A 23,672-nucleotide genomic window follows, 5' to 3' on the forward strand; every position below is an offset into this window, starting at 1 on the left:
GAGTGCTTTGAATAGTATCCTCTTACCGATAAGCAACCAGTGGAGGGTAGCCAGGGAAGGTCTGGAAGGAGCTCTGCGGGGAAGTCTTAGCACTAGGCGTGCGGCTGAGTTTTGCAAGACTTGTAATCTTCTGATGTTTTTTTCAGAAGTGCCCAGCAGCAGCACGTTGCCATAGTCTATTCGGGAGGTAATGAGTGCTTGAGTCATGGTGCGCCTGGAGTTCAAAGGGAGCAAGTCCAGGGTGCGATTAAGAGTTTTCATGACTCCAAAGCACTTACCTACTGTTTTTTTGACATGGCTGTCATAGGAGAGCTTGTCGTCTATCCAGACACCCAAGTTCTTAGCTTCCTGACTGGGAGTTGGTAAGGGTCCCAGACAGGTAGGCCACCAGTCTTTAGTCCATTTTGTGTCTTTTCCTCCTATTATGAGTACCTCAGTTTTTGTGCCATTTAATTTGAGGCAGGGTTCGGTCATCCAAGCTGCAAGCTTGCTCATGCAGGATTTAAAATTGTCGGCCTCGGAGGAGGGAGCTCGAGACAGGGAGATCAGAAGTTGAGTATCGTCGGCGTAAGAGACAAGCTCTACGCCGAACGATTGGAACACCTCTGCCAACGGTGCCATGTACAGGTTGAACAGGGTGGGACTCAGGGCAGAGCCCTGAGGTAGCCCCTGTTCTAATGTCATGCTGTCCGAGAGGAAAGTCCCTCTCTGGACCTGAAAACTCCTGTTGGTAAGGAAGGCCTTCAGCCATCCCAGAGCCTTTTTGGTGACCCCCGCTCTGTTTAGACACTGTAGCAAGATGGAGTGTGCTACAGTGTCAAACGCGGCGCTGAGGCCCAGCATGATGAGAGCCATGGTCTTGCCCTCGTCGGCTCCTTCCCGCAGAGTTTCAGTGGCTCTCAGGAGTGCTGTCTCTGTGGAGAAGCTCGATCTGAAGCCCGACTGCGATGTGTGAAAGGCATTTTGGGCTTCAAGATGGGCCATAAGTTGGACATTGGCTACTTTCTCTGCTAGTTTTGCTAGATAGGGTAGCAGGGAGTTTGGGCGTAGGTTCTCCAATATGTCCTGACTCATGTTGTTGTTTTTTTTGATGGGGAGCACTATAGCTTTCTTCCATTCTGCAGGTAAACAGGCAGTGGAAAAAGATGTTTGGAGCATATGTCTGAAGTGGGGCTCTAAGACCAAAAGGCTGGCTACTAAAATTTTAGGTGGAGCGGGATCTCGTGGAGAGCCGGATTTGATGCTTTTGCAAGTTTTCACTAGGATTTCAGCGTGAGGAACGGAAAAAACACATAGGCAGGATTGTGTACGTATATGGTCTTCACTCTCTGCAAAGTCAGTACTAGGTTTATGTTGCTAGAGAAATTAGCATATATGTTCGTGATTTTGCCAGAGAAAAACTTAGCAATTTTATTACAGGTTTCTACTGAGTCATTATGGGAAGTGGAATTGGAGTCGATTATTGAGATTTCCTTGAAAATCTGGAAGAGCTTCTTCGAGGAGTTTTCAGCTTCCAAGATCCGATTATTATAGTGAGATGCTTTGGACACGCTTATCTTTTTATTATATTCTTTTTGCGCTGCTTTATACCGGGCTTTGATTTCAGGGCAGAAGTTGTGACGCCATTCTCTTTCGACCTTTTTACAAGCCGTTTTGGCAAGCTGGAGCTCCTGACTGAACCACGGGGCCGTTTTTTTAGTCCTCGTGGCGTTAGTTACAGTGCGATTAGGGGCAGTAATGTCCAGAGCTTTCGTGATGCATTCTTGTAGGTGTTCATATGCTGTCTCACAGTCGGATCCTCTAGGAAGCCTCGCGTCTTGGAGGATTTTTGTGAAAGAGTCTATAGAGAAGTTTTTCCATTTCCTGCGTTTATATCACTGTGAGCTTTGTTTGTGATGCTCAATTCCATCTAGGTGGAGTTGTATAGGGATGATGAAATGATCAGACCAGGGTACTGGCTGGGGAGATAGGGTCTGAACTCCCTTCCAGTTCCCAAATACAGGGTCCAATAAATGTCCTTGTTGGTGTGATGGATCGTTATTTTTTAACTCTAGTTGTAGGGAGAGTAACTCGGATTTGATATCTACCGCCTCCTTATCGAGGAGATTCAGAAAAGGGGGTGGTGATGAACAGAGTGTCCGAATTAAGCAGACCACTCTTACCCAGTCCAAAGATCAGGGCTTAATCCATCACCGTTATTTATCTCACTGCACCATCCCAGCTCAGAACCTGGCTATATGCAAATCAGTCTGTCCCTGGCCCAGTGCATCATGGGAACAGGGCAGACTAAACTACCAAGCCAATTCTTCACCAGAAAGGAGACAAGCTACCGTGGACCGGTTTCTGGCATTTCAGCCGTCTTCGGCCCGGCTTGCTTGAATCCTGATGGTGCAGTGATAAAGGGACTCATGTCTGAGTATACCCTGCCACACCTATAGTGGCCAAAAACGATTCAGAAAAGGGGGTGGTGATGAACAGAGTGTCTGAATTAAGCAGACCACTCTTACCCAGTCCAAAGATCAGGGCTTGATCCATCACCGTTATTTATCTTACTGCACCATCCCAGCTCAGAACCTGGCTATTGCAAATCAGTGTGTCCCTGGCCAGTGCATCATGGGAACAGGGCAGACTAAACTACCAAGCCAATTCTTCACCAGAAAGGAGACAAGCTACCGGGGACCGGTTTCTGGCATTTCAGCCGTCTTCGGCCCGGCTTGCTTGAATCCTGATGGTGCAGTGAGAAAGGGACTCATGTCTGAGTATACCCTGCCACACCTATAGTGGCCAAAAACTATTCAGAAAAGGGGGTGGTGATGAACAGAGTGTCCGAATTAAGCAGACCACTCTTACCCAGTCCAAAGATCAGGGCTTGATCCATCACCATTATTTATCTCACTGCACCATCCCAGCTCAGAACCTGGCTATATGCAAATCAGTCTGTCCATGGCCCAGTGCATCATGGGAACAGGGCAGACTAAACTACCAATATATAGCCAGGTTCTGAACTGGGGTGATGCAGTGAGCTAAAAAACGGTGATGGAACAAGCCCTGATCTTTGGACTGGGTAAGAGTGGTCTGCTTAATTCGGACACTCTGTTCATCACCACCCCCTTTTCTGAATAGTTTTTGGCCACTATAGGTGTGGCAGGGTATACTCAGACATGAGTCCCTTTCTCACTGCACCATCAGGATTCAAGCAAGCCGGGCCGAAGACGGCTGAAATGCCAGAAACCGGTCCCCGGTAGCTTGTCTCCTTTCTGGTGAAGAATTGGCTTGGTAGTTTAGTCTGCCCTGTTCCCATGATGCACTTGGCCAGGGACAGACTGATTTGCATATAGCCAGGTTCTGAGCTGGAATGGTGCAGTGAGATAAATAACGGTGATGGATCAAGCCCTGATCTTTGGACTGGGTAAGAGTGGTCTGCTTAATTCAGACACTCTGTTCATCACCACCCCCTTTTCTGAATCATTTTTGTCCACCATAAGCGTGGAAGGGTATACTCAGATGTGAGTCCCTTGCTCATTGCACCATCAGGATTCGAGCAAGCCGGGCCGAAGACGGCTGAAATGCCAGAAACCGGTCCCCGGAAGCTTGTTTCCTTTCAAGTATAAGAATTGGTTTGGTAGTTTGGTCTGCCCTGTTCCCATGATGCACTGGGCCAGGGTCAGACTAATTTGCATATAGCCAGGTTCTGAGCTGGGATGGTGCAGTGAGATAAAAAACGGTGATGGATCAAGCCCTGATCTTTGGACTGGGTAAGAGATGTCTGCTTAATTCAGACACTCTGTTCATCACCACCCCCTTTTCTGAATCCGTATCGAGGGGGTCGTCAAAATGGACATTTAAGTCACCTAGTACTAATATTCGTGTTTTTCTAAGTGCTAGATGGGTTAAGGCTTCCATAAGAGTAGGAGTAAAATCATAGAGCCTTCCAGGGGGACGGTACACGAGGATACCTGAGAGAGGGTGGTTCGGTCCAGTAGTGATGGTGAAAGAGCCAGCTTCACTATGGTCAACCGAGATAGGAGAGAGGGTGCATTCTAGAGGAGCTTTAGTAGCAATGGCAATACCCCCGCCTCTGCCATCCTTCCTATCCAGTCTGGAGAGGGAGTAGCCGGGAGGTAGGGCCTGAATGATGTCGGGGTCTGAGTATTCGTCCAGCCATGTTTCCGTGAGAAAAAGGATATTAATATTGTCATCTTCGAGTAGGTGAAAGATTTCTGTACGGTGTTTTCGAAGGGATCTGCAGTTAAGCAGGGCTGCTTTTACTGTGCTTATCGCACTGTTAGTTGTTACATTATTATCTGGGGCAAATGTGCATTTAGTGCAGTTCTTTAACGATAAAGCATTCATAGAGTGTTTGCAGCATAGGGGAGTATTAGGCTGGATATCCAGCAATTCTTGTCTGCCATACTTTATAATGGCGGGTGTAGGAGAGCCAGGGTTTATGGGAAATGGGTGTAAGGGGGCACGGCAGACGTATCTTGACCCCCTAGGTTTTCTGAGGGTAGCTGAGAAGGCTTATATATGTCGAAAAAAATTGATTTTTTCGCGCGGTTAGCTGCCGGTACGTGAACCGGGTAGCGAACCGGGAAGCGAACATAAGTGAAAATTAGTGAAAAGGGTACATTTGAAATTTTAAAAAAGTAATTACAGTTAAGGTAGCCAATACACAGTCTTAAATTGTGTATGAAAACTCTGTTGCCTTCATCTGAGAAGTGCACACCATCTCCTCTGTAGATATCTTGCATATAGTAACGCAAGTTATTGTTGTAGATGGCACCCATTCCATGGTCTCTTATATAAGCTGAAACAGACTTATTTACATGCTTCCTCGCTTTCTCAATTTGTGGACAAATTTGATTGGACCACCTCCATTTCTGTCTTTGGCATATATTGGAATATACCAAGGCAGTTTGAGGGAAAAGTGCCATTAATTGCTCAAAGGTGTCCTTTAAGAGCATTTCCAGACCTACCCCAGTCAAAGTGCCCAAATCATTTCCTCCACAGTGCACTATTATGAGGTCAGGGTTTGGCAAATGTAAAAAGGTTTTCACCAATGGTATCAGTTGGTGACATCTCAATCCTCTTTGGCCAATCCATTTGATTTCCACATTATGTAAATTGAGGTTGCGTAAATTTCTGTTTTCAGCATACCTGTGAGCCCAGTGAATGTAACTATGTCCAACAATCCAGACAGAAAACATGGTGAGAGCAGGTTCTGCTGCAGTCAGATGAAGTGTGGGAACGAAATGGCAGTTGAAACATTAGGAGTTTGTAAAGAAAAAACAATGTGGAGTTTGTGTGCTCATGATTCAGTAGCAGTGATTGGTGGATTTCCATTGCTGAAAACAGAAAGTTAGGGTGCATGGATGTGTTCTTTGAAACATGTAATTTGAATGGTCAAGAAAACATGATTTTAAGAAACATTGCAGTGGATTAGCAGGTGTACTGAGAGTTCAGAGTTCATTTGAAACATTGTTGTGTGAACTTGTAAACATGAGAGGTCTGGCAGGAGGTAGTTGCTATGGAAAAAGGCAGGAAAGGGCAGAGGGGGGAAGGGTGTTGATTTGAAAAAAGTGAGGGAAGAGTTTTGATTGGGTCACATGAGAGATATGTGTGATGAATTTCAGCATTTCAGTGCCTTTGTTGGTTGCAGCCTCTGGAGTGCATACCTTTTGCTCTGCTAAAGAAAAATTGGTGTGTTTCTGAGACTGTTTTGAAATTCCAAAAGCATTTGCTAAGGTAAGAAAAAAATCATTTAATTTAGATAGAGAGTAGTATAGTATATTGAGAAAATAAGGAAGTTAGCTGTACATTTAAAATGTTATTTTGTGTCAAGTGTTTTCATTATTTTTTCCAAAAAGATTTTGCTTCTTTGACAAATTATAATTATAGATAATGTGAAGTATTAGTACTGACAGGGTGTGCTTGTACATAGGATGTGTGCTGTGTTTTCAAATTATGACCAGAAAATCGTTTTTTTTAAAAAAGAAATACTTTTCACATTTATGAGAAGGACAACAAGGGGTATGCTTTTTTAAATAAATATTTTATTTCTCAACATGAATATGGGAGAATAATTTGCTTGTTTGATGGTTTAAAAAGTCGTTTCTTGAAGTCATTTAGGTTTCACAATATGTACTGGTAGAGTTTCATAGTCACTATGATAATTATGATATACATTTAGGACTGTTTAGGGGCATGGATATGCTAAGGCTTCTGTAATTGTCATTGGAGGAGAATTATGTACATTGCACTGCTGCATACAGTCCTCACCTTCTGCGTACTCTTGGATATGATAGATTATATCTGCTCAATGAGATAGCTAAGCGGAGGAAACACAGGTGATGTGATTGTGAAATGAGCAAAAATATGTGCACGTTTTTCAATTACATCACCTGTGTTTCCTAACATTACTAGTCACATTGTGCTGATGAGGTTTAGGCCTGTCCAGGGAGACAGAGGAGGTCTGGCCTTTGTTGAAGTGTGCAGTGGACATGACTCACTTCATCTGTTGGCCTGCACATGTATTATGTCTTCTGTACTCTTCAATAAGCCAAAATTTCATCTGCAACGCTGAGTAGGCCTCACCTCAAACAAACTTTTGTGACTGCCAGACCTGCCTTTTTGCTCCTAGATATTTCTTGGTTTTACCATGGCAGACGGACAATCCAGCATTCTTCTGCATAGGCCACACCTTATGGTGGTGCAAGGGCTGTGTAAATACGCCCTCATGTGTGCTTGGTAATTTTAAGTCACTTCCCCCTGATGCAAGGGTCTTGTAAATACACCCTCATGTGTGCTTGGCAATTTTACCTCACTTCCCCCTGGTGCATGGGTGTGGTAAATACGCCCTCATGTCTGCTTGGAAATTTTAAGTCACTTCTCCCTGGTGCATGGGTGTGGTAAATACGCTGTCATGTCTGCTTGGCAATTTTAAGTCACTTTCTGCTGGTGCAAGTGCCTTTTAAATACGCCCTCATGTGTGCTTGGCAATTTTAACTCACCTCCTCCTGGTGCATGGGTGTTGTAAATATGCCCTCATGTCTGCTTGGTAATTTTAAGTCATTTCCCCCTGGTGCAAGGGTGCACGTTTTTCAATTACATCACCTGTGTTTCCTAACATTACTAATCACATTGAGCTGATGAGGTTTAGGCCTGTCCAGGGAGACAGAGGAGGTCTGGCCTTTGTTGAAGTGTGCAGTGGACATGACTCACTTCATCTGTTGGCCTGCACATGTATTATGTCTTCGAAGACTTATATGTTCGCCGTAAGCAATTTCCTGTTTGCTTGGCATATGTAGTGACAATCCATAAATCACAAGGTTTAAGTGTAGACAGTGCTTTGGTGAATATTGGCAGTTCTGTGTTCAAGGAGGGTATGGCTTATGTAGCATTGTCAGAGTCAGAACTTTATCTGGATTGTACTTGATTGAGTGTGATGTCACAAACATTTGTGCGGATCTAGATTGTGTTATGGAATACAATAGGTTAAGAAGAGAGTATGCGCCACATTTGCCTCAATATCCTTTGTTTGAGAAACGTGTGGTAGGCCGGAAACGAAGAAATGTCACTAATAGTATGGAGGTTGTAGCAAAAAGACCAAAAGTCGATGAACCCAAAATTGTAAGCAGAAAGAAAATGAATTCTGTTGAAGATGTTATTGGTTTTCAATTTGAAAATAGTTCTGGTGTGAACTGCTATGCTAATGTAGTGGTTAATGCTGTCTTTTCTCTAGAAACTTTAAAAGAACAGATTGTGATCAATTCAGATCAAAGTTTTTGCTGTTTGTTGAATTCTGTGTTAGAGAAATGTAGTGCTGATAGAACAAGAGTAGAAAGTGTGTCTGAAATTCGAAATCTGTTAGACGAATGTTCAGGTCAAACACAATTCTCTCAAAATATTCAGCAAGATTGTCAGGAGTTTTAAATGTATATGCTTAATGTATTGCAAGATGAAGGTGTAGATGTAGATCATCTGTTTGGCCTTTCTTATCAATGGCAGCATGACTGCGAGAATTGTACGTTATCAAGTATTACTAGTGTAGACTCAGAAAGATTTATATATTTAACTTTGCCAGACACTAAATCAGTATCCTTTAATAAGCTAGTAAAAGCAGCTGATCAAAACATGGAGTATAGCCAATGTAAGTCTATAATGCTGTCCACATTATTTATACGAAGATATGGCCAGTATGTCATTTTAATGTTCCAACGATGTAGGCCTGATGGAACAAAATTGACAACTTTAATTAAAAATGTTGTGGCTTCTCAGTTGTCAATATCAGGAAGGACTTTTCTAACTGCAGCAATTATATATCATGAGGGTCCTTCAACAACATCAGGACATTACACAACTTATTTTGAAGTCTGGAAATGGCTGGTCATTCTGCAATGATTCTGTTTTAACTTTCAAAAAAAGATTATATAAACCGGATGTAAATAAGTTGTCATGTCTAATTAAAAATGTTTTGGCTGCACAGTCGTCGATTTCAGGAAGAACATTTGTAACTGCAGCTATTATATGACATGATGATCCTTTAACAACTTCAAGATATTACACAGCTTATTCGAAATTTAAAAAAGGCTGGTCTTTCGGCAATGATTAGAATTTGACTATGAAGCAATGTTGCCTTTTGACTTGTTTTCAGAATTGAGAATTTAGGGTAGGTAACTGGATTATAATGAATCTAGTTGTTGCTGTAATTTAGTGTGGTGTTTTAAATTGCTTTGTATGTCTCATTTTTCTTAAAACGATAGAGCTTATCTTTCAGAAAGTGGCGGGCAGAAAATAATAACAGCACAACAGAGTATAAGCTGTTCATAGGACATACTTTGACGTCATGGAAAGTAAGTTACTTTTGAGGAGTTCTGATTTCTGATTGATTATATTATATGGGTTTTTTAAACACAATCATTTTGCTTGTGTTTTTTTTTCCCCACTGTTATATGATGAATACCTTCAACTCATTGTTTTCAGTGAAATTTGATATATTCTGAGAACAGCAAAAATAAACCATTTAATATGTATAATTAATTCTGTATTTTGAATTGTGATTTTAAATATGTACTCATCTTGCCTCATGCTCACTCATCTTTTACTACTTTCTATCAATTTTAAAATTTTTGTTCTCTCATTCACAGATTGAAAGTATAAAAATAACACGTGACTAAGTTAACGATAATAAGGTAAGTGTTTAGTATTCATTCTGTTACATCTCTTTTACATTTAACTTTTATTAGTTCCACTGCTTTATTTCTTTAACCCTCAGTTTCCTGCCTTTGCTACTTCCCTCATTCCTTTTTCTATTACTTTTTTACTCTACTCTTTCCACTCCTGTTCTCAGTCCCTCTTTAAACAGTATCTCTGGGTTACTCCCTCTAACTGTCTTTCTTTTAACATTACTCTCAGTGTACTTACTCTTCTTTTTTTTAAAAAAGAAAAAATTTTGAGTTCGCTTCCGGTTCGCGTACCGGCGCGCGAACCGGGAAGCGAACCAAAAGAAATAGAGGTTGTCAGAGTGCTAAACATTCTAGCAATTTCTTATAAAGGGGAGGTAGTTCTGAAAAGAACTTTTTTTGAATTATTTTTGTTGTTTTATATTTTTTTTATTATTTTTTCTGAACATTTTTTTTTTGTATTTTTTGAACGGTTTTATATTTTTTTTGTTTTTTTGATGGGGGGAGAAACGAAAATGATTCATTATGAAGGGCTCAACAGGGCTTAGCAAAAAGCACACAGTCCTGGAAGCAAAAACGGCACACAAAGGGCTCTCCCGCTCGATAGTCAGCAAGTGTCTCCCAAATGACATCACTGATGACATCACTGATGACATCTCATTTGACATTACTGATCACATCACTGATGATATCATTTATGTGATGATACAATGAACCTCTTCAGACTCTAATATAACCTTAGATACAATCAGTGTAAACAGACACTCACAGACTGTCACTCATCCATGGAGTTACTCACACACCTAGTCAGTCATGCAAAGAATCAATCACACCTCCATTTCCTCAACTATACAGTTATACGCACCTTACTTATTCAAACATATACTAACACATATTTACTCTCTTATACAATCCCTGATACAAGTTCACAATGATCCATACAGCCACTCACATATTCAATGGCTCTTATGCACAGGTATTTATATATGTCAACTCTCACATGTACTGTGTTTTACATATGTACTTACTTTGACATGTAGCACTGAGATATCCATTCACTCACCAATACACTCTTGCACACAGTCAACCGCCCATACAATTAATTCCACATGCACTTTTCAACCCATACATCTAGTGAATCAACTGTTGACACATCTATGCACAGAGTCACACACCTCCCAGCCACCCATACACACACACTCAGTCTCCCATACAAATACTTGGGCAACCAATCAATAAACCATATAGTTACTCATATAGCTACTGATCAACACATGCTGCAGTTTACCGAAACAACAGACATAATGATGTACAAATTAAGACAGTTTAGTCACTAACCCATGCACTCAGTGAGACACATCTAATCACTCACTCATACAATCAGTCATGCACCTACTAAATCCTTCATCCAGACACTTATACATCCACTCATTCTTCAATATGTAAGACATATTTTAACTCTACAGAAACATACAGTCACTGGATGTTGTCATCAGTGATGTCATCAGTGATGTCACTGACCATGTCATGAATGATGTAATATGTGACATCATCAGCAGTGGATTGCGGGTGCGCGATATATAGTTAGTGCAACTAACTATATATGCGAATTTCAATGGTTTTTTCAGTGATATATATATATATATATATATATATATATATATATATATATATATATATGTATATGTATATATATATATATATATATATATATATATATATATATATATATATATATATATATATATATATATATATATATATATATATATATATATATATATATATATATACCTACTGGTGGTCGCCAGTAGGGAGTTATAGTTAGGACCTACTTTCCATAGGAAATGCACAACATTCTATTTGGAATAACTTTGGCGCCGGTGGACGAACCTTTGTGAAGTTCTCCAAGAATATGGCCTGCTCGGTTCCGCTCCTTCCTGAAAGTTTGGGGATGATTCATGAAGTGGGGGCCGAGAAAAAAGGGGGGTTCAAAACGTGTTTTCCCCATGCAATTTTCCATAGGGACCTTTAGCCAGGGCTACAGCTCGAACGGCTGAACGGAATTACACCAAATTTGGCAGAGAGGTAGAGTTTGGTTCGCAGATTGTGCTTTTTGTTAAATGGTGTAAATCTATTCAGTATTTTCTGAGAAAATTATAAGTAAATTCATAGCGATGTCTAGAGACAGAGTTCTGCACCCGGACTGAGATCCGTTCAATTACGAGCACGAGCTACATGCTGATTGGCTGTCTAGTGTCTGTTAACACTCGAAACCAGGAAGTGTTGGCGACCATCTTTTGCCTCGGTAGAACCGAGTCATGGATGGTGGGGGTGGTACATGGATCTTTAGGCTCAATGAAAAAAAAATGTTAAATAAAAAATCGCGGGGTACTCGTGCAGTACTCGTATGCGGTGGAAAAGGTGAAAAAAAACTAGAAGTCTGTTTTTTTTATTAGGTCCCGGGGGGAAAATTAAGGGGGAATTTTCTTTCCATAATGGGGGGCTTGTAAGGTGCCCCAAGCACTGGGGAACGCCACTCGTCTGGTTGTATTTTGAAGTATATGGGGGGGGGTTACGGTCCTACTTCCCGCAGTCTTGGGGAGCGGCACCCCTCGGGCTTTTTAAAAAAATATATTTTTGAGCCCTCCCTCCCTCGCTCACCGTACACGTGGCGGGGAACGCCACCTTTCTGGGGCAGTAATCTGTAAGATGACCTTCCAGCCCTGGGTACCTGTACTGTCTGGGGTTTTTAATTAATGTACTGGAACCCTTGATGGTCCTGGGGAGCACCATTTCTCAGGGATCTGCTCTCGTAGTGTGTTTGGGGTCCGTACTCCCGGGACACTGCTGTTGGTATGGTAGGACGGTACCGTCACCGATCCCTCTTTACCAAAGCAAACCGTTTTTCTATTTGAAAGAGAGAGCAAGTTAATCTTCTCTCTCTTTCTAAGTAGGAAAGGAGACTGGTAGGACGTGGGGAGCCGTCTGGGATCATGGGGGCATTGGGGCTAAAAGAAAAAAATAGAGGGCTATATTATCAAGCAAGGGCGATACATTATCGGCGATAATGGGCTTGATAATATGGCCTTGTGAATTCCCATAGAAGCCCAGGTTAACACGATAACCTGGGCTTCTATGGCAATTCACAAGGTTATATTATCAAGCCTATTATCAACGCTTCATCAGCAGTTTCCCGCCGATAAAAGCGGTGATAATGTATCGCCCTTGCTTGATACTATGGCTCATGGTTCTTTTTGAGAACTAGGGGGTATATTTTCAAGGACAGGTGATAAAATTATCGCTGTTTTATCGGCATGAACCTGCCGATAAAACGCCGATAATGGGCTTGATAATACGTCCTTGTTAATTCCCAAAGAAGCTCGTGTTCTGGTGTTAACATGGGCTTCTATAGGAAATAACAAAGTTGTATTATCAAGCTCATTATCGCCGTGTTGTCGGCAGTTTCCTGCCGATAAAATGGCAATAATTTTAACGCCGGTCCTTGATAATATGCACTTAAGTTCACTGGTAAAAAAAAAGAAAAATATTTCTATGATAGTATGTAAAACTTTCTGGGGGGTTTTTTTGTGCAGCATTTGTACTCTCTACACATGCGCAGCCTCGTTTCGAAGCCCACATTTTTTTTCTTTTTCTTCAAGCAAACCCTTCTTTGTTTCAGGCATTACATTTGCTGCTTTCTTTTCCCGGGTCGTGTGTGTCATCCGCTGCTGTACTTTTGTAATATATTAATAATCATACTTTATCTATATTTATTTGAAGCGTAGTGCCGACGCCCAAACCTTGATTACGTACTCCGTCCACTGCCATTTTAGTAGTTTTTTACCGTTATTTTTATTATATCTGTTACTTTCATTTTACCGTCTTCCTATTTTCTCTGTGATCGATGAGATTTCCTGCCACAGACACCACTTGTTTGTCCTTGCCCTCTGATGTTATACTTCTTCCACCACCATTTTAGTAGTTTTCCTCTGTTCTTTTTATTATATCTGTTACTTTTATTTTACCGTCCTCATATTTTCTCTGTGATCAATGAGATTTCCTGCCACAGACACCACAGTGTTTGTCCTTGGCCTCTGATGTTATCAGACTTGGTCACACGTATACCTAAAAACTAATTTGAAGGATGTAAGCCACAGCCATTACAACGTGTGTTCGTCAACAGAAAGACATTATTAAGATTATGTGTTTATCAGGCGTGGTAAATGCATACTAGTTGTAAAAGCATGTGTGGTAAAGGCATGCGTGGTTAAGCTATATGCTTGCTAATGTCTTCGTGGTGATGATCACGCGTGCTTATGACCGCATTGTAATGGCTGTTTCCCCCAGGACACTGCAGCAACCGGGTCTGGGCGTCGTGGACTCCAGGGCAGTAGGCATAGAGCATGCAGCTCCTCATACAATATAGAAATCTTTGTGGGGTTATTGTTTCTATGCTTGGAGGAGCGTGATTGAGGTCCACACATTTAATTTTGTAGGGGGGTAGGTTTGCACTGGAAAATGTCGCATGAGGTTTGTAAATGTGGTACACATTGTTCCGTATTATTTTGATTTCTTTTCTAAATTGTAGTCTATCCAGAGGAAATATAACTCAGTAGTTTTCAATCCTAGTCTTGAACATCTTACTATAGTATTTCAACATTATTTTTATTGTGGACCGTCATACCCCCCACACCCCTGCAAAATAAAAGAAGTATGTCATTTTTTTAATTAGCTTTTATTAAAACAATAACTGTAAACGAAACTTAATTATAACTATATTCAAAGCAACTAGAAAAATATCTTTAAAAAAGAACAATATTATAAACAAATTGTGAAATGGACTCCAAAAGATGTCCGATTGGTAATCTGCAAAACAAAAAAGAAAATTAGAGTTTAGAATTATGGAGATGTGAGTAAATGAGCTGAAGCATTACAAGTCAAGGTAACTACGGTTTTACATGTGCAGTGTGCCTGGTATATTTCACTTCTGTTATAGTGCCACGTTCAAGTGGTGTCTATATGGAAGTGCCTACTGCATTACTGACACAAAAGTGGCACAACAGGATTGTAAATATGCAGACTCATTTCTCATGCATTGCTATGAAGGCTTTGTAAATCTAGGCCTCTGTGCTTACCGTTCTACAAACAATGCGGCCAAACACTTCAGACAGTGGAATTCACAACTTCAGTTGGGCTGTTTTTCTACAAGTCCAAGTCGACAGCAGTGTCTATTAGTTTAAAAGAGAAAGAGAAATGATGTCACAGAGAGTGAGAGAGAGAAAAGAACATTAAAACTGTCTCGCAGAGTCTGGAGTTGAAATTATTTCTTGAAAAGTCAGACGTAGATTTACAAGCTCCTTGCGTCACTTTACCCATGGTAAAAGTGTCTCAAAAGTGGCGTAATAAGCTTGTAGATGTGTTTGTCAGACTGTTGTAACCTATCTGTTGTCACTGCTCTGATGTAATTATAGGTTTTACACAGAGAAGCTGCTGTACTCTACGCATTCTCTCCTTTCACAAATAAAGGTAACACTGCGATTTTACGAGTGCAGTGTGCCTGGTACATTTCACTTGTTATAGTGCCGCGTTCAAGTGCTGTCTATATGGAAGTGCCTACTGCGTTACTGATGCAAAAGTGGCACAACGGGGTTGTAAATATGCTGACTTATTTTGAATGCATTGCTATGAATGCATTGTATATGTAGGGTGCTGTGCTTACCGTTGTATAAACACTGCGGCCAAACGCTTCGGCCAGTTGAATTCACAACTTGAGTTGGGCTGTTCTCCTACACGTTCAAGCAGACAGCAGTGTCTTTAAGTTTAAGAGAGTAAGAGAAATTATGTCACAGAGAGTGAGAGAGAGAAAGAGAGAGAAAAGATCATTAAAACTGTCTCGCAGAGTCTGGAGTTGAGATTTCTTGAAGTCAGACGTATATTTACAAGCTCCTTGTGTCACTTTACCCATGTTAAAAGTGACTCAAAAGTGGCGTAATAAGCTTGTATATGTGTGTGTCAGACTATTGTAACCTATCTGTTGTCACTGCTCGGAGGTAATTATAGGTTTTACACAGAGAAGCTGCTGTAGACTACGAGCTCTCTCCTTTCACAAATAAAGGTAACACTACGATTTTAGCAATGTGCCTGGTACATTTCACTTGTTACAGTGCCACGTTCAAGTGCTGTCTATATGGAAGTGCTGACTCCGTTACTGACGCAAAAGTGGCACAACGGGATTGTAAATATGCCGACTTATTTCTAATGCATTGCTATGAAGGCAATCTATATGTAGGGTGCTGTGTTTACCTTGTATAAACACTGCGGCCACCGGAGTTCACAACTTGAGTTGAACTTTGCTTCTATACATCAGAGTATATTCAATACGATGCAGACAATTCCATTGTTGTTGCTCGATAGGCCGTGATTGCTTCTGAAGGATGTTTGGTGAAGGAAATAAAAGGACATTTTGATTAATCATCGTAAACTGAGTTGCGAAACTACTGTCAAAAGTGTATTTTAATGTGGGTTCTTAATATTCCGTACTTAGACTGTTGCAGCCCATTGAGTCGCAGAGTTTGTAGTTCAGAGTTTTTCTTTAAAAGTCAGACGCAGATTTACAAGCTCCTTGCGTCACTTTCCTCATGTTCAAAGTGACAAAAAAGTGGCATAATAAGCTTGTAGATCTGTTTGTCAGACTGTTGTAACCTATCTGTTGTAACTGCTCTGAGGTAATTATACATTTCTAGACAGTGAAGCTGCTGCAGACTATCTAGTTTTATCTTGCACAAATAATTTGTTGTTGTTTCGGAAAGAAAGGGACATATTATCAAGCAAGGGGGATACATTATCGCCGCTTTTGTCGGCAGGAAAATGCTGATAAAGCGGCGATAATGGGCTTGATAGTATGCCCTTGTGAATTCCCATAGCAGCCCAGGTTAACACAAGAACGTGGGGTGCTATGGGAATTTACAAGGGCTTATTATCAAGCCCATTATCGCTGCTTTATCGGCAGTTGCCTGCCAAAAAAAGCGGCGATAATGTATTGCCCTTGCTTGATAATACGGCCCTCAATTCTTTGTCAACTAGTGCCATCGCGGTGATTGAAAGATGGTGCTCTACGTGTGGAAGAAGTATGTACTGTAATCAAGACAGTTAACTACTTCAATTTAGATATGGTTGCATACAGCAGAGTGGAGATAGTAGCGTCCCAAACTTTAAAAAAGAAAGAGAAACAATTTGAGAGAGTAAGAAAGAGAAAGAGAAGAAAAGGACATTAAAATGTGGGAGACACACACGACAGGGCGGGTGTACGTGAAGCTAGAGGCGCAACCACAGTCAAAATTTTCGGGGGGGGACTAAGTTCAAGCAAAAAGAATAGTGGAGCTGCAGGGGCTGTAAGCGAAGGGGACATCAAAGCCTCATTAACATGCAAAATGTGTTTAAAAGACCTGTGACGTAGTCGGGTGCGAGTGTGTGTGGGCGCAGGAAGGTATCCTAGCTGAAGCCTCGGTAGCCGAATGTGTGTTTTGTGCACCTGCTGCATACTATAGATTCTCTTCTTTTACAGATAACTTGTTGTTTCAGAAACAAGCTTCTTTGCTCACCTTGTGCTATTGCCGTCGTCCTTGCAAGTGTCACTGCTTACCTTTTGTGGAAACGAAAGTTTCTTCATGATGTAGTCACAATCTCCAACAAAGAAGTCTCATATATGGTGTTGAGTCTTGATATCTGTATTGCTAACGACATACTCGTTCTCCCATCTTCATCATCATCGCAAGTTCTTCACCCGCTCAGTGCTTAGGGCACCACTAACTCAGTGACCAAAGATTCCACACATGTAGTAGTGGGCCCCTTGTTCGGTGCTTTGGGAACAACTCTAAAATGGCGTACAACACGTGCGCTCTGTCTTTTTTATAGATAGGGTCACATGTGTAGTGACAAATGCGCTGGATGGGTGTGGTGTGGGGGTATACCAGCCATGAGAGAGTGTGTGTGTCAATCTGACAACTAGACCTGCAACTAAGAAATCACTACAATGGAAGTTTGGGGCTTGTACTTTTGTTGTGTTTTCCTAGTAGCGTAAGAGTGGCCTTCTTTTTTCTATGTGACGTTATAGAGTCAGCATTTATGTAGCCTATTTTGTGACACATTTTATTGTACAATGCGCTTCAAAAACTAGTTGTGGTAGGGTGCTTTTAAATTAAACTGTGTACTCTGCTTACGAGTTTGTCGAGTGTAGAAGTATATATTTTTTTCTATTTTGTATTCTATCATAATTGTGCTGACTTTTCTGCTTTAGCGTCAGTACTATATTATTTTACAAATAAGAAACTGTCGAAATCATGTTTGAAATTAGAATAGAAGCATGTAAGCTGCTCTCTGTGAGGAATAGCAATGCCGGCTCCGGCAGGAAGTGGGGAGCCGGCTGGGATCGTGGAGGCCTTGGGGCTGTTTCCACGGTCCGCAATGTTAAATTTGAGCCCTGGGGGATGGGGTCCTCGGGAATTATAGAAAATCTGTGATAAAGGCTATTTTTAATATGGTAGACCTATGTACACCTACCAAGCACGTATGGGCTACGTGCAGCTGGACTATTGGAAGTCGTCCAGTAAGCATATGTAAGCAAGAAAAATGAAAATAATTTTAGAATTTTTTTCTATTTCTTTATGTGTTGTGTGGCTCTAAAAAGAGCCCTTGTGTTTATTGGGAGATTTTAGTACCTACAAGTAAGTACCGATGCAGAGTCTTAAGTGTATGAGGAAGACTCTGTTCCCCTCATCTGTAAAATGTACACCGTCTCTCCTATAGATGTCATGCATATTGAAACGCAGATTGTTGTGGTAGATGGACCCCATTCAATAGTCTCGGAGAAAGGCAGAAACAGATTTATTCCCATGTTTCCTAGCTTTTTCAATCTGTTGACAATAGTGGTCGGACCAGTTCCATTTCTTCCTTTGGCATATATTATATTAGACAAAGGCAGTTTGGGGGAAAAGTGCCATCAATTCTCTAAAGGTGTCCTTCATAAGCATTTCCAGACCTACCCCAGTCAAAGTGCCTAGGTCATTGCCACCACAGTGCACAATTATGAGGTCAGGGTGTTGGAGATGCATAAAGGATTTCACCAATGGCATCAATTGGTGCCACTTTAAACCTCTCTGTCCAATCCATTTGATGTCCACATTTGGTAAACGTAGGTCTTTGTGAATTCTTTTCTGTTGTGCGTACCTTTGACTCCAGTAAATATAGCTGTGTTCCACAATCCACACTGTAAGCATCTTGAAGAGAGGTCTGGATGCACTCTGATGGTCTCTGTAAATGAAATGGCAGTTTGAAAAGTAACATTTTTCTAAAATGGTGGAGAACATGCAGTTTTGAAAAAAGTTAAGAAATGATTGGTTGTTTGAGAACATTTTACAGAAAACTAGGGTGCATGTTTCTGTTTTTTAAAAGCCCTATTTTAATTGGTTAAGAAAAACTGATAGAATAGAACGTTACATAAGATAAGCTGGTATATTCTCAAGTCAAGCATACTTGCTGTTTTAATTTGCAACAATGTATGATGAACTTTTCACCTGTGTGCTAAGTTAGGTGTTCCCTGAAGTGTTTCTATGGTAACTGGCAGATTGTGGAATGGGGGAAGGGTTGAAAGTTTTGTCAGTTGGAAAGGGTGCAAAAGTTCAAGCAATATAAAAGTGTGTTTCTTTTTTAATTTGATGTGGGAATAAATGTGATGTTTTATTTATTTGTATATGTGTGTAGATTGATCGGAAAAGTTTGCTATTTGCTATAGGACTTACTGATCCCGTTGGACTGCTTATGGGAATTTACAATGATTCCCAAGGCTAAAACCTTTGATGGCCTTCTTTGAGCCTTTGAGGTACGAAATTCGTTTTATTAATTGAATTGTTTACTTACCTGCAATCATCCAGACTCCGTTGTTTATCACCCCCCACCATGCCCCTCCCCCACCCCGCTGCCTGCCCCACTGCAACTCCTTCCACGGGTTGCGTCTGAAAGACGCGGCAGCGATCTAGTCATTTACCACGGACTTGTGGGGAATCCTTGGTGAGGCGTGCGCTCACTAACGAGTGCGCACTTCACCGAAGACGTTCCGGAGTTCAGACTCATTTTCAATTGCTCCTTAGACATTCCTGAAGAGAAAGTGCCAATATTTCTGAGAGAGTTAAAGAACGTTGTATGACAAGTTAGTGAGTAAGTAAACTTACCTGACATCATAGACAATATTGAATGTATTCAGTCAATGTATTTTCTATAACTCAAAACAAGAAACAATGACATTCGTGTTAAGCAAGGTCTTAAGGGAAAATAACACATTGAGTAAGGAATACTAGACTTTTGAATTAAGAAGGAACATTAGTGAAAAACACAAGATATTCAAGGATTGATAGAATAGATAACAAGCAAATGCATAAAGAAAGGTTAGTAGAAGAACACAAGGAAATTATTAGTATAAAAATTAGACAGAGCTAGGTTAATGAATGTTAGTTAATTATAGGTTATAAGCAGTGAGAAAAATAAAGAACCACAAGCTACAAGGTTGCAGATAAATACTGGAACAGAGGCTAGTTCGAAAGTCGAAAAAGTTGGTAATTAGTAGGGTTAGACTAAGATATATTTGAGAAATAGAGATAGAGTAAACACATGAAGTATTCACAAAGAAGTGTGATAATGATGTCTAAATATACACAGATACACAGTGTTATTCTGGACAATGAATAGTATCTTTTGCATTTTAGTAAAACATATTTAGTATTTTGGAATGGGTAAGGTGAATAGACATATTCTACATTTTTTAGTCGTGTATTCTACTATAACAGGCTGAGTCTTTTCCTATAGTCATAAGGAGTGACTTGTTTCAAAATTTAAGAAAAGCTAAGAACAGGATATCCTTATAAGTAATTATATTTATATAACTTTGCAAAGGACTAAAACTCTACTAATGGAATGTTATTAGATAATAGTATTTATATAGTATTTTTTGGAGGCCAAAATAGGTGAAAATTGTAGTTTTGTATTATATATTACGAAAAGTGAAAAAATTAACTGTTTTTATATTTATACAAGTAACAAGAACATAAAGGAAAAATTATGGAAAGAGAACAGCCTCATACTCAGGAGATTGTGGATATTATCTTGAATATAATTGAAGAAATAATTGTATCTGTCAAAGGCAATGACAGTGAAAAAGGGGAAATTAGTGCTGCAGACGTAAAGGTGTGATTTTGAAGATGAAAGATTTGATGGAGATTTTCTGGAAGCATTAAATTATGTTGAAAGTTTAGAACAAGTTAATTCAGAAACTGCTAACGAGGGAATTGATCTGAATGACATATCTGATGAACTTCTATTGGAATGTGTGTTGATTTATGAGATGTTAATAGACTAAATGTATTGTTTAAAAATAATAAAAGTTTGAGCATTATTTACTAATGTATTTATTGTACTAAAAGTAAAGCACTTATAGATTCAGTTATATATTCTTTAAATGTTTGTATTGATTTAAAATATGCAAAGTGGGTCTGAGGGTATGGATTGCTTAAAATCCGTATGGAGTATACATGCAGTCTTGTATGCACCCGCAAACTTGTTTGTTTATGCCTTCAATTCCCCAGTCTGTATCCTTAGACTTCCTCCAAACACTCTGACACTGCTATTTTAGTATTGTCGTGAGCCAGTCAGCAGTATGTTCTTTTCCATTGTACCGTGGTAAAACTGAAGCTGTTATAAATTTAGTGAGGAACTTTCTTTGCAGAAGTGTAATGATCCAGTTAGTATCTAGATACTCATGGATTAAAAGAGGCTTAAGTCCATAGGTTGTTTCAAACCTCTATAGATTGTGCATGCACTGTTCTATGCACCAGGAAACTTATGTTTTATATGTTCAATTCCTCAATGTGTATCCTTATACTTGTAGCAAACATTCTCACACTACTGTTTGAATATTGTAGTGAGCCATTCAGCAGTATGTGTTTATCTGTATACTGTGGAAAAATTGAGGCTATTAGAAATTTAATCAGGTTCTTTCCTTGCAGAACTGTAATTATCCACTCACTACTTAAGTACTCATGCATTAAAATAAGCCTTAGGGCATACACTGCTTCAAACCCTTATATACGATGTATGCAGGCTTCTATGTACTTGCAAATTTGTCTTTTATACATTCAATTTACCAGTTTGTATCCTTACACTTCCACCAAACACTCTGTCACAGTTGTTTTAGTTTTGTGGTGACTCATTCATCGGTATGTAGTAATCTATTCACTATATTAAAACACTAATGGGCACATATACAATAACTGGCATATCCCCAGGAATGTGTCAGTTATTGTGCTCCATGACACCACCACCATGGATGTGCCGTATTTACAATGCGGTGTACCATGGGACAAAAATGGCACATATATGTGATGTATCTGTGCTGTAAAGGTGGTGCATTGTTTGAGTTATGTTGCAAGTGCAACAACTCTGGGGGCCCTTTGCTCAGACTCTTGTGTCAATCCTTACAGCTGCTTCAAGGTAGTGCAGGGTTTGTTTTGACACAGCATGATCCCAAAAGTGACAAAGTGAAACCTTGTAGAATTTAGTCAGCCACTTTTAGGAGGTGTTCCTGCGCCGGAACGCCCACCCCCCTTCCATGTAGGAATGTCTTCTTCTGGTACAGGGATTTACAGTGTGACGCACCTCCCAGATACATCACATTCTAAATACCACATACCATGGCGCATCTTTTGCACCACCGCTTCATCAGAAAAGTGATGCAACGGCGGTATAAAAGAGGCACAAGGGTGTTGTAAATCTGCCTCTAACAAACACTTAGAAATTCACCCAGGCAGTTTCACTGGCAGTGCATTCTTTTTGAATTTACTTTTGTTATTATTTGACATTAAAAATATAAAATGTAACTTTAAAAATAAGATAAATATAAGTATTTATAATAAAAATATAGGAAATTACTATAAAAAGAAAGAAATATAATATTTTATTTTATTTTATTTTATTTTGAAGGTTTTATATGGCGCGAACAAGACTCTTGGGAGTATCAGAGCGCTTTACAAGTACATTTTAAAACTATCATTTACAAAACCTTAGAAATTCACTGAAAAAACCATAGGTTTCAGGCACGTTATAGTTAGGAATTAGCATTTAAAAAACCTTAGAAATTTACAGAAAAAACCATAGGTTTCAGGCACGCTATAGTTAGGAATTAGCATTTAAAAAAACCTTAGAATTTCACTGAAAAAACCATAGGTTTCAGCCAAGTTATAGTTAGGAATTAGCATTTAAAAAACCTTAGGAATTTGCTGAAAAAAACATAGGTTTCACCCATGTTATAGTTAGCTGGACATTTCTCTCATACAAAACCATTGAAATTCCTCCGTTATAGTTAGTTCAGCTAACTATAACTTGCGCGCCCGCAATGCACTACTGATGACGTCACATATTACATCACTCATGACATGGTCAGTGACATCATTCATGACATCACTGATGGCATCTCAAATAACATCACTGATGACATCACGGATGACATAATCGTTGTGAAAGGGTGGCAGTCCTCCTCTCAGCGTAATATAACCCTTGATCCAGACATTCAAAAATAGAAACTAACATTTTCAAAAAATTGAGATACCAATACCAGTTACAACAACCTATTCAGTAATTCCGAAATCAACATACATATCCACTCATTCACCAATAGTTCTACATAGTCACTAATACATGTAGTCACTCTTCATATGTTCTCATACATCTATACATCCTGTTACACACCGACACTCATCCATAGAGTTACTCACACACATACTCACACATGCAAATACATTTTCAAACATCCATTTGCTTGCATATATAGCTATACATACACCACTACACCTATTTGTACAGAAATATACAAATACTAACGCTCTTAAAAAATCACTTATAGTAACACATAGTTAGTTATACAGGAACTGTTCTAATCTCTCAATCTCATATATACTCACTTATATACACCAATACTCACATATAGTAGTTTAAAAGATATGTACTTAGTCATAAAGACAGTATTGAGACAGTCATTCACTCACTAACAATCCTATACACACACATATCCACACTTACAGTCCTGCACACATGCTGTCTTCAAAACACATATAAACAATGAGCTTCTCATTCATGCATCTATGCGATGAGTAATATCCCCCACCAAAACATATAGACACTGAGACACTCATACTGATAATCAAAAAAACAACTAATAACCTATGTAGACACTCATGTAGCTACTCACCAAGCTATGCAGCCACTTATTCAAATAATGTGTGAGACTGGTACAGATATTTACATATTTAAACATTACTCACTAACCCATGTATTCACTAAGATACAATTAATCAGTCAGTTATACAATCCGTTTTAGAAAAAAACATCCTTTTAGACACTTATTTACCCATTTATTCTTCCATCAACTTTTAGATATACATATGT

The sequence above is a fragment of the Lissotriton vulgaris genome, chromosome 8 (assembly GCF_964263255.1).
Source record: "Lissotriton vulgaris chromosome 8, aLisVul1.2, whole genome shotgun sequence".
Classification (NCBI taxonomy): domain Eukaryota; kingdom Metazoa; phylum Chordata; class Amphibia; order Caudata; family Salamandridae; genus Lissotriton; species Lissotriton vulgaris.